At 35.7% G+C, this 13,435-nt stretch overlaps 1 protein-coding gene across 16 annotated transcripts in view; it reads left to right on the plus strand.

The window, feature by feature from the left end:
- The window catches only part of Slc4a10 (solute carrier family 4, sodium bicarbonate cotransporter-like, member 10), a 280,272-nt gene that overhangs the window by 165,086 nt on the left and 101,751 nt on the right, over positions 1 to 13,435 (plus strand). The gene's annotated exons all lie outside the window — the stretch shown is intronic.

The following is a 13,435-nucleotide window of genomic DNA, read 5'->3' on the forward strand; positions in this document are numbered from 1 at the left end:
TATCTAGTCCCAGTGCAATGATTCTGCAAACATCTAGGGTTTTTGCAGCTTTCTGAATTTGCTCATCTGGCCTGGGCAGATCCTGTAATGGTATATGGGTCAGAATGAAATCTGAAGGCAGTAATTAAACAGTGATGCAGAGCCAGCTACAGCTGCAGCCTTCAAGATAAACAGTAACATGGTTTGTATACCAGCAACAAAACAATGGAAATCAAAAGTAATTTGTTTCTAACTTTTCAGCTGCTGACTTATACTCAAATTGGTGTTATCATGTGGTAATTTCACTGTGGGCTTTGGAAAAAAAAATCATGAAAAAGAATTTTGTTATAGTTCTCAATTTAATTTAGTGTTTGTTAAGGAATAAAAATAATTTATGTTGTTTCTCTAGCATAAGAATTCATTAAGTTGGATGTTTTAAAAATATCTTTTAAAAATATTTTCTATATTCATAATTAATATTTTAGTTGTTCAATATAATTATGAATTATTATAAAAATCAATGAGTTAAATTTATACCTTTCACTAATTTGTGCTTTCTTACATTTATTTATTATTTAATAGTTTATGAAGTGTCAATTAAATAAATGGTAAGTACAATAGCAGCAGCAAAAGCATTAGATCTTGCCTTCAAAATATGCAGTCTATACAGAGCCACATAGTGTAAATGTTGTGCCATGAATACTGTGACTGATGGATGCATAGTAACTGCAAAGACCCAGGGTTGCCCTTGGAGCCACATAGTGTAAATGTTGTGCCATGAATACTGTGACTGATGGATGCATAGTAACTGCAAAGACCGAGGGTTGCCCTTGGTCTACTGCGATTAAGGTCTTTATATGAATATGACTCACCTGAGGTCTAGTTTTGTATATACTAGGCATTCAGTCTTAAGTTCTGCATTTTTGTATCAGCAACATAAATTTATGCAAACATTTAAATTACCTGATTGCTATATAACTGAACTTTATTTAGCCAATCTTGACATACCTCATCCATTTCATCCAGATTTTCCAGTTTTGTAGAGTTTAGGTTTTTGTAGTAGGTTCTGATGGTTTTTTGAATTTTCTCAGTTTGGATGATTTTCTCAACAGATATCACATACCAAAATTAAATCAAGAGCAGGTAAACTATCTAAACACGCCCAATATCCCCTGAGGAGATAGAAGTCATTAAAAACCTCCCAACCAATAGGATAGCCATTGCTACTTGTTTCAACTTTTTCCTTTTTTCAATTATATATTTTAATCGATTTTAGTTCCTTATATCTTGAGAGGAAAATTCTTTGTAACATATTTGTATGTACATTTATATGTTTTTATATATGTATAGTGAATGTTTTATCTCATTGCATGGCCTTCCTTTTACATTTTTTATTAGTATCTTTGAAAAACAAAATTTGTACTAGTTTTGTAGACACCAATGTGCTAAGTTTGTCCTTGATTAAAGATGTTGAACTTGTGTGTGGGGAGGAACAGAACAAAAGAACCTCCCAGCCCCCCCCCCCCCCATACCCCCCAAAATCCCAGGGTCAGAAGGCTTTAGTGCTGAATTGAATTCTTTTTTTTTTTCCATTTTTTATTAGGTATTTAGCTCATTTACATTTCCAATGCTATACCAAAAGTCCCCCTTACCCACCCACCCCCACTCCCCTACCCACCCACTCCCCCCCTTTGGCCCTGGCGTTCCCCTGTACCGGGGCACACAAAGTCTGCGTGTCCAATGGGCCTCTCTTTCCAGTGATGGCCGACTAGGCCATCTTTTGATACATATGCAGCTAGAGTCAAGAGCTCAGGGGTACTGGTTAGTTCATAATGTTGTTCCACCTATAGGGTTGAAGATCCCTTTAGCTCCTTGGGTACTTTCTCTAGCTCCTCCATTGGGAGCCCTGTGATCCATCCATTAGCTGACTGTGAGCATCCACTTCTGTGTTTGCTAGGCCCCGGCATAGTCTCACAAGAGACAGCTACATCTGGGTCCTTTCGATAAAATCTTGCTAGTATATGCAATGGTGTCAGCGTTTGGATGCTGATTATGGGGTGGATCCCTGGATATGGCAGTCTCTACATGGTCCATCCTTTCATCTCAGCTCCAAACTTTGTTTCTGTAACTCCTTCCATGGGTGTTTTGTTCCCACTTCTAAGGAGGGGCATAGTGTCCACACTTCAGTCTTCATTTTTCTTGAGTTTCATGTGTTTAGGAAATTGTATCTTATATCGTGGGTATCCTAGGTTTTGGGCTAGTATCCACTTATCAGTGAGTACATATTGTGTGAGTTCCTTTGTGATTGTGTTACCTCACTCAGGATGATGCTCTCCAGGTCCATCCATTTGGCTAGGAATTTCATAAATTCATTCTTTTTAATAGCTGAGTAGTACTCCATTGTGTAGATGTACCACATTTTCTGTATCCATTCCTCTGTTGAGGGGCATCTGGGTTCTTTCCAGTTTCTGGCTATTATAAATAAGGCTGCTATGAACATAGTGGAGCATGTGTCCTTCTTACCAGTTGGGGCTTCTTCTGGATATATGCCCAGGAGAGGTATTGCGGGATCCTCCGGTAGTACTATGTCCAATTTTCTGAGGAACCGCCAGACTGATTTCCAGAGTGGTTGTACAAGCCTGCAATCCCACCAACAATGGAGGAGTGTTCCTCTTTCTCCACATCCTCGCCAGCATCTGCTGTCACCTGAATTTTTGATCTTAGCCATTCTGACTGGTGTGAGGTGGAATCTCAGGGTTGTTTTGATTTGCATTTCCCTGATGATTAAGGATGTTGAACATTTTTTCAGGTGCTTCTCTGCCATTCGGTATTCCTCAGGTGAGAATTCTTTGTTCAGTTCAGTTTTTTAAGGGGGTTATTTGATTTACTGAGGTCCACCTTCTTGAGTTCTTTATATATGTTGGATATTAGTCCCCTATCTGATTTAGGATAGGTAAAGATCCTTTCCCAGTCTGTTGGTGGTCTTTTTGTCTTATAGACAGTGTCTTTTGCCTTGCAGAAACTTTGGAGTTTCATTAGGTCCCATTTGTCAATTCTCGATCTTACAGCACAAGCCATTGCTGTTCTGTTCAGGAATTTTTCCCCTGTGCCCATATCTTCAAGGCTTTTCCCCACTTTCTCCTCTATAAGTTTCAGTGTCTCTGGTTTTATGTGAAGTTCCTTGATCCACTTAGATTTGACCTTAGTACAAGGAGATAAGTATGGATCGATTCGCATTCTTCTACATGATAACAACCAGTTGTGCCAGCACCAATTGTTGAAAATGCTGTCTTTCTTCCACTGGATGGTTTTGGCTCCTATCAGACCTTCAAAGAAGAGCTAATACTAACACTCCTCAAACTATTCCTTAAAATAGAAAGAGAAGGAACACTACATAATTCATTCTATGAAGCTACAGTTACTCTGATACCTGAACAACACAAAGACCCAACAAAGAAAGAGAACTTACTGGATATTTCTGAGTAGTCTAAGTTGATAATTTTATTTAAAATAGTGAAGAAATTTATTTTTTGAGGCAGGGTTTCTCTGTGGCTATCATGCATAGACAAAACTGGCCTCAAACTCAGAGATTTACCTGGTCTCTGCCTCCCAAGTCTGAGATTCAAGGTGTGTACCACCATTCATGGCTATAATGAATTAATTTAAAGGAAAAAATTATTTTCTAGGTAATTCCTGTTAAAATAACAAACAAGCAACTGAACAAAAAATAAAACATGCTAGTCTTAGAAAATTCAAAAAGTATGAAATAGTAGACAAAATCATTTTTCTATCTTGATTTATACTTCCTTCTTCAAGGGGTACCGGTAGTAAGAGTTCCTCATGTATCTTCGCCCCTCCTCCACTAAATTTAATACAAATTATTTCCTCTTTTCAGTTTATATATTATAGTGTTTACTTTGCTTTTTATTTTATATGCTTATATTTTTTCTATATTAACCATGCAAAATTTATACTATCTTTTAAATTATGGCATTATACTAAATAATGTAATTAATTATCCAGACTGGATAAACATTCATGTTTGTCTCTTTTCCCCAAAATCTGTGATAATGATTATTTATACATATATTTTTTAGTTTTACATTATAATATTATATTGTAGTTATTTATATAGGGTAAATTTTAAACAGTAGAATTCTATGTGCCAAAATGGAGCTCATTTTTCTTTCACTAATTATTTCAGTAATTACAAAATTACTGTTATAAATTTGATAAATTTAACCATCCAAGAGTGTGTGAAAGCTTTCTTCCCCAAAATCATAGCTCATGCTGTTTTTCTATTTTATACATAAAACATATCATATTTTAATTTTATATGAGATTTTACATATTTTATGTTTTATTTTTCCTATGTGCTATTATTCCATTTACTCCGAATGTCTTGTTTTTATTTGTTTTTTTGAATGATTAGAATTGACAGTGTGCTATTTTTTTGTTACTGCCTTTAATGAAAACTTTTTTCATGAATTAATAAATTTTACATCTTTCCAACTGCATCAAAAACAATAGTATAGCTCGACTTGGTGTTATACACCTTTAATTCCAGGAGAAATAGTTTGATCACTCTAAGCTTGATTCTAATCTGGTCTACATAGTGAGTTTCAGGCAAACTAGGGATACTTAATGAAAATAGTCCAACACCCCTCTCCAAACAACAACAAACAACAATAACAAAAATATCAACATCAAAAACCAAACAACATGATACAAAACCCAAAACAAACAAAAAACAAAAGATCAGACTTTTCAAAAATACATGTGATCATCTTTATTTAGCAACAGAAAAGCATTATAAGATCATCTCCACAAGACTGGGGCATAACTTTGCTTTTGTACGTTTAAAACACTGATAATGGAATAAAAGTGCACCCATCCCTGTTAAATGGTAGAGACATCTGTCCTCTCCTGGCTACAGGACACATGTTCCTAGTTAGCAAGAAAGGAGGGTTGGTAGATGAGATAGCTGTGCCTTAAATTAGTTAAAGTAAATCTCTTTCATTTATTGCTGAGAAGTACTCCTTGGTCAGATTTTGTTTTTAGTTTATGAGTTTCTATCTGTGGATATACGGACAAATGTTTAGATTGTTTTAAAGAACTGTGGTTGTTTAGTAAATCCGAGATCTATGATTTCACTAGTACTGATCAGTTGGCCAAGTTTCCAAAACCAAGGCCAGTTTCCCTCTTGTTGAGCAGGTCTTAATTCTAATTAGAAAGCCCTTGGTTACTGCTAACGTATGCATGCCACTACTACACTCTTAGAGTTATTGTTTGTTAGAGTTTCATTGCTTTCAACCTTTATAATAAAAATGAGAATTGAAATTTAAATCTATGTTTTGTCTTGACTAGTACATCATTTTTAGAATTTTTTACTTTGTAGATCACATAATGATCCATTTCTTTGATTCAAAAATATACTTATAAATTTCCCAGCCTCAAAGAGCTACGAAGTGGTAGAAGGAATCTTAGAAACACCTTTCCTTCTGTCAGAGTTAATCAGATAGGATTTCAACATGTTCTAATAAAACGACTTGAATAATGTGCTCACCCTAAATGACCAGTGTGTTGCTCTGTTCATCCATAAAGAATAAAAGAGATGATCTGGTTAATTATTAGCATGCTCTGCTAATGCTAGCTAGGACCCATGTCTATTGCTACACTTTTAGAGTCTTAAGCATGGCACAGCTGTTTAAAGTTCATGGAGACATCTGATGAACAATCAAAATAGGCATTTAAGAGAAAGGTAGGTACATTTTGGCTGAGATGCAGTACTTCACAGAAAGCAGAATGTACTTACTGGAGATTTAAATTTTAGTGAGTTTTAAAGTGACAGAAGTGCCTTTGGTTTTTTGCCATTGTCCATCTAAAAATAATTCGGATTAATTAATTAATACATCTGATTTTTCAAATGCAATTTAATTCTAATAAATAATTTGCATATACTTTGCACTGTTTCTTTTGTTAGTATTTTTGTGGGATTAGTAGATTTTTACTCTAATAGTAAAAATAAAAATGATATTTTTGTTATTTTTGACAAGCAAAACGAGCAAAGTTTTAGATTTTGAAGTTACTATTTTTGATCTTATCTACATAATAAATGTTTGTGCAAAACAGCTGTTCTGTTTAAACCCCTAAAAGAAATATATGAAGAGACTACTGAAATAACAAAATTACAATGTCCCACTTAAAAATAAGAAGTCTCTCTTAAAAAGAGCATAGAAAGCGAGCACAACTCCCAAAGCTACGAGATGGTCCAGGCAGTGTGCTTTATTCGCTATGCTTGCCATTTCAAATGTTTTCTACAATTGAGTTCAAAAGGGCCAAGTAGGGATTAGTAAAGATGTTGATAGTTAGAGGTAGCACAGAAAAGTGTTAGTACACCAAAACAATCTTATTGATGCTACAAAAGCATTTGGGCGTCAAGATTAGTATATAGTCACATCAACTGAACTCTTCAATAGACTGCAAATGCAAAGACCATATGAATTAAGACAAACCAAAAAATGTACATGCAAGTAACATTATACATGCTGAGCAGATTATATTTGTCTTAAACGCGTTCTCACGACCGGCCAGGAAGGACGCAACAAACCGGAATCTTCTGCGGCAAAAGCTTTATTGCTTACATCTTCAGGAGCCAGAGAGCAAGAGAGCAAGAGCCAGAGCAAGAGAGAGAAAAAGAACAAGAACAAGAAAGCAAGAGAAAGAAAGCAAGAGAAGAGAGAGAAAAAGAATGGCAAAACCCCGTCCCTTTTAAGGAGAATTATCCTCCGCCTAGGATGTATTACTCCCTGATTGGCTGCAGCCCATCGGCCCAGTTGTCATCATGAGAAAGGCAGAACACATGGCGGGAAAACTGCCCCTGCACGTGTGCAGATTATGTTTACTACTTAGAACACAGCTGTCAGTGCCATCTTATAATGGCAAATGTGAGGGCGGCTCCCAACATATTTGATCATTTATGAATATATTTGCATATACATTACATACATAGATATATGTAATAACAACTAATGAAGAAAAAAAAGACCATACATTTGAATAAGGAAATGAGGCAATTATATTATAATCTCAAAAATCAAAAAAATTATTGAGAGAAAAGAATAACTAGAGCCATTAAACATTGAGTTTTGATAGTTTCTGTCTCCTTAAGATGAATTGCTTTACATATATTTACTAGTTCTTTTCAAGTGTCTTAAAGGTGGAAGTCTTATCAGGGAGTATCTTGATGCCTTCAAAACCATAATTTAGGAGTTATAGAGCTCCTTCCTATTTAACAGAATCAAAGAACAAAACTTCCTAAAAATGTTAAGCTGAGTTAGTGTTAAATAATACATGCAGAGTTAATTTCTCTAGAAAAAAAATCTGTTGTTAAATGGTAGAAGAATTTGCTTTGTGTATTTTAATACAAGTGGGGCGCATTTTCATCAACTTAATCCTCAAAGAATTCATGAAACACCTATTTAATGTTCTTTGGTAAAAAGAGAATTCAGTGGGCTAATCACGGATCAGAACAGATCCAGACGAAGGGGATGAAAACAATCTGCTCAGGGGCACCCAACCCCCATATACAAAGTGTCATGTATTTGGTCTACAGACTATATATGTATGTATGTGAATATATATATATACACATATATATATATATATGTATGTATCATCCATCAAATGGACTTCATGAGAGTGTAGCCCACTGAAATGTATGTAATGAAACATTTTGTAACTTAACCATATACTCAATGGCTAAAAGTCTTGAAACAGGATCTGCAATGTTGTAAACCTCTTTATTTGTATATTTAAATGATGAAATTGGATGAAAACACAGAAAACAAAGTAATACTTATGTGATATATATTATTTTTTAATATAGTCTTAAAATTCTCTTAAGTGTGTGTTGATGCTTTTGGCATAATTCTGGAGTTGGCATAAAGCATTAAATCGTGAAATGTGTGGTATTCTTAGTAACGTGGTATTTGTAACTTGTAGATTTCTTTTATGGCAAGTACCTTATGTCTTTTCCCATAATTTTCAAAAAAAAAAATCTATGGTTTCATCAAACCAACCATGCATGTAACTTACATTTGGTCATTTTTAGCTATTAAGCTGCTTAGAACTTTCAAGACTTCATTCTTTTCTAACAGAAACAAGAATTCAATTTGAAATATTTTTATAAATGAAACAATATAGAATGGAGATTTGTATTTAAATGCAAGTTTATATAATACATAGATGTGTAGATCTTAGTCAAGAACTAAGAAACACACTAACGTGTGGCTAACTGGTTTTTGACAACTTGCAAAAGTTATGAAATGAAAGAAAGAACCATTGATACTCAAAAGCATGAAAATAAATTAGGAAAATGTGTAGAAGTGACAACAGATTTTTTTTGCAGAGAATGTATATGGCATATATATGCAAAATAGCATATATATGTGTGTGTGTGTATCATAAACATTCATATCAATTTATCTTCAATGATTAAATTAAAAAATTAAAATGTAGAAAATAGGGGGTCTCAGGACACACAAGATTCTCTTACATGAATGGATGACTTGATGCAATCATGGTTTCTATGAGAGACCATGTTATGGGAGAAGATGGAAGACACACACACACAAGCACAGACACAGAAACATATACATAAAACACACAGATGCCTGTCAAATGGCTTAGAAAATATTTACCACCATTAATACTTAGGGAAAGGCAAATTAAATCTTCTATGACATGTCACTATATGACCACTAAAACAATTAAGATAAAACATTGGCAAATAAGAGGTGCTGTTAAAAAGAGAGAGCAGCTAGACTGCTCATACTTTGCACTTGTGAGTGTAATCGTTAGAGAGACGCCCTGTAAAATACTACGGTAGTTTCTTATACAATTAAGCTCATGTTTACTGTTTAACACACCAGTTGTACTCTTAGGCATTTTGATATGTGGAAATGAAAACTCTTGTTTACGCAATAGTTTCACCACAAATTCTACTTAGCAGAATATTACTCATGAAAGAATATCACCGAGCAGAAAAATAGAATAAAGTATTGAAACATGAAACAACATTGATGAGTCTCCAGTGAACACCAGCCAAGTCTAAAAACTTTCCAACTGTATTGTTCTGCATCCTTGAAGTGATAAAACAACAGTCTAGGGATTGTCAGGGGACAGCAACTGAGCAAAGGTTGAGAAGATAAAGATGTGGCACAAGGGTTCACTCTGTTGCTCAGGAGCAGTCTGAACCATCTCCGTTACAGAAATGGCATGGATCCACACAAGGAATGAAAACATGCAATTATACATGTTACCAATATTCTCAAACACATCACACACACATGCACATACACAGGCATATGCACTCACCCACCATTAAAAGACAGAAGCCATGGATTGGTAAGAAAATATGGAAGGTGTTTGGAAGGACAGAAGGGAAAGGGGAAATTATGTAACTTTATCATCTCAAAAAATAAAAATCATTAATAAAAATTAAAATGTTTACTTTAAAAAATGATCAAATAATATAGAAACACAGTCACCTATCTTCACTGGTATCTATGAGTATTGTTTTAAAGGGAGTTTGATTGTATTATATAGAGATATCAGCTTGTGTTTTAAAAATAAACTTTTGTTACACTTTATAAACTTTTTATAGGTCAGTTAATACAGTTGTAATCAAGTAATTAAAAACTGTATGTGTGATAGAAAAAAAAAAAAAAACTACAGTCCCCTAAACCAAAAATTAGAATATTTTGTGTGGAACGAATGCCTGTTTTCCCACAAAAAAAAAAAAAAATTAAATCTTTATATAATCCATTCTCTTTAAATCTAACATGAAAATCACGCCAGCCCATGTGATGCTGTAGTTATCATGGCCTCCTCCTCCTCGTCCTCCTCCTCGTCCTCCTCCTCGTCCTCCTCCTCGTCCTCGTCCTCCTCCTCCTTCTTCTTCTTCTACTTCTTCTTCTCCCCCCTTCCTTTTTCTTTCCCCATCCTTTCTTTGTTCCTCCCTTCCTCCTCTCTCCCTCTTCCTCCTCTTTCCTATTGCTCGAAAGCCACATTACATGTAACATGAAATCAGAGATTTAATAAAAGCCATTTTGGTACAAAAATCATTATTATCTTGCACAGTTGATAATTTAAAAATATATAAATAGAATATAAAAGGAAAGGGATCAGAACTTTTGTCATGATGAGATTGTTTTCAATCATGGTTCAAAATTAAATGTATTAGGTTTTGTTGTTGTTTTGTTTTGTTTCTGCTATAGGAATAAAGTTAAAGCAAGTTGGATTTGAAACGACTGTTGGTCAAAAGGTCTCAGCTATTTATTAACATGCTGAATCTGTTTCCTGTTTACTCACATGAGAAACTGACCCAGGGCATTTGTAAAGACTTTACCTTGGTCATACTGGAGTTTGTATGTATATTACAAATAAAGGCCAAATTTCTTATTTCTTATTTGCAACTAGACCAAGGAACATTCACCAATATAATCTGTCTCACATTGATTACTAAGGAAGTAATTTTTGTACTACTCAATGTGATTGTGGCTTTGTGCATGCATGCACACACATGCAAACACGTGCGTGCGCACACACAAACACACACACACACTATAAGTATATAGCATATGTCATATATATATGTATATATGTCAAGAAGTCAAGAAGTACTAATTAATTAAGAGTATAAAAGTCATATTCATTCTTACCTGACCTGGTCCATATGTTTGATGATGTTGAAGACTTTGGTATGAGAACGGTCTGTATCTTGAAAATGACTGGTTGTCATAGCATAGAAAAAAGTGATCAGGAGAGTCACACCTTTGCAGTTAAATACTGCCAAGTCTTGGGAGCAGTAAGCATAATTTGTACTATGAGTTCATTGACCTGAACAAGTTATATTTTTCACATGGACTCAACTAATTAAAAGGGTGTAAATTACTAATGTCTCACTATCCCCAAACAACCAACCCTAATAATCACCAATTGGATGTGAGGTTATTTTTTATTAATATTTGTTATTAGGTATTTTCCTAATTTATATTTCCAATGATAATCCGAAAGTTCCCCATACCCTCCCCCACACTTCCCTACCCACCCACTCCCACTTTTTGGCCCTGGCGTTCCCCTGTACTGGGGCATATAAAGTTTGCAAGTCCAATGGGCCTCTCTTTCCAGTGATGGCTGAGTAGGCCTTCTTTTGATACTTATGCAGCTAGAGTCAAGAGCTCCGGGGTACTGGTTAATTCATAATGTTGTTCCAACTATAGGGTTGCAGATCCCTTTAGCTCCTTGGGTAATTTCTCTAGCTCCTCCATTGGGAGCCCTATGATCCATCCATTAGCTGACTGTAAGCATCCACTTCTGTGTTTGCTAGGCCCCAGCATAGTCTCACAAGAGAGAGCTATATCTGGGTCCTTTCAGCAAAATCTTGCTAGTGTATGCAATGGTGTCAGCGTTTGGAAGCTGATTATGGGATGGATCCCCGGATATGGCACTCTCTAGATGGTCCATCCTTTTGTCTCAGCTCCAAACTTTGTCTCTGTAACTCCTTCCATGGGTGTTTTGTTCCCAATTCTAAGAAGGGGCAAAGAGTCCACACTTTGGTCTTCATTCTTCTTGAGTTTCAAGCGTTTAGCAAATTATATCTTATATCTTGGGTATCCTAAGTTTCTGGGCTAATATCCACTTATTAGTGAGTACATATTGTGTGAGTTCCTTTGTGATTAGGTTACCTCACTCAGGGTGATGCCCTCGAGGTCCATCCATTTGCCTAGGAATTTCATAAATTCATTCTTCTTAATAGCTGAGTAGTACTCCATTGTGTAAACGTAACACAATTTCTATATCCAGTCCTCTGTTGAGGGGCATCTGGGTTCTTTCCAGCTTCTGGCTATTATAAATAAGGCTGCTATGAACATAGTGGAGCATGTGTCCTTCTTACCGGTTGGAACATCTTCTGGATATACGCCCAGAAGAGGTATTGCGGGATCCTCTGGTAGTACTATGTCCAATTTTCTGAGGAACCGCCAGACTGATTTCCAGAGAAGTTGTACAAGCTTGCAATCCCACCAACAATGGAGGAGTGTTCCTCTTTCTCCACATCCTCGCCAGCATCTGCTGTCACCTGAATTTTTGATCTTAGCCATTCTGACTGGTGTGAAGTGGAATCTCAGGGTTGTTTTGATTTGCATTTCCCTGATGATTAAGGATGTTGAACATTTTTTCAGGTGCTTCTCTGCCATTCGGTATTCCTCAGGTGAGAATTCTTTGTTCAGCTCTGAGCCCCATTTTTTAAATTGTGTTATTTGATTTTCTGGAGTCCACCTTCTTGAGTTCTTTATATATGTTGGATATATATCTATCCCCTATCTGATTTAGGATAGGTAAAGATCTTTCCCAATCTGTTGGTGGTCTTTTTGTCTTATTGATGACGGTGTCTTTTGCCTTGCAGAAGCTTTGCAACTTTATGAGGTCCCATTCTCGATCTTACATCACAAGCCATTGCTGTTCTATTCAGGAATTTTCCCCCTGTACCCATATCTTTGAGGCTTTTCCCTACTTTCTCCTCTATAAGTTTCAGTGTCTCTGGTTTTATGTGGAGTTCCTTAATCCACTTAGATTTGACCTTAGTACAAGGATATAGGAATGAATCAATTTCCATTCTTCTACATGATAACTGCCACTTGTGCCACCACCATTTGTTGAAAATGCTGTCTTTTTTCCACTGGATGGTTTTAGCTCCCTTTTCAAAGATCAAGTGACCATAGGTGTGTCGGTTCATCTCTGGGTCTTCAATTCTGTTCCATTGGTCTACTTGTCTGTTGCTATACCAGTACCATGCAGTTTTTATCACAATTGCTCTGTAGTACAGCTTTAGGTCAGGCATGGTGATTCCCCCAGAGGTTCTTTTATCCTTGAGAAGAGTTTTTGCTATTCTAGGTTTTTTGCTAATCAGATGAATCTGCTGATTGCCGTTTCTAATTCATTGAAGAATTGAGTTGGAATATTGATGGGGATTGCATTGAATCTGTAGATTGCTTTTGGCAAGATAGCCATTTTTACTATATTGATCCTGTCAATCCATGAGAATGGGAGATCTTTCCATCTTCTGAGATCTTCTTTAATTTCTTTCTTCAGAGACTTGAAATTCTTATCATACAGATCTTTCACTTCCTTAGTTAGAGTCACGCCAATGTATTTTATTTTATTTGTGACTATTGAGAAGGGTGCTATTTCCCTAATTTCTTTCTCAGCCTGTTTATCCTTTGTGTACAGAAAGGCCATTGACTTGTTTGAGTTGGTTTTATATCCAGCTACTTCACCGAAGCTGTTTATCAGGTTTAGGAGTTCTCTGGTGGAATTTTTAGGGTCACTTATATATACTATCATATCATCTGCAAAAAGTGATATTTTGACTTCTTCTTTTCCAATTTGTATC

Source organism: Mus musculus, chromosome 2 (genome assembly GCF_000001635.26).
Source record: "Mus musculus strain C57BL/6J chromosome 2, GRCm38.p6 C57BL/6J".
NCBI lineage: Eukaryota > Metazoa > Chordata > Mammalia > Rodentia > Muridae > Mus > Mus musculus.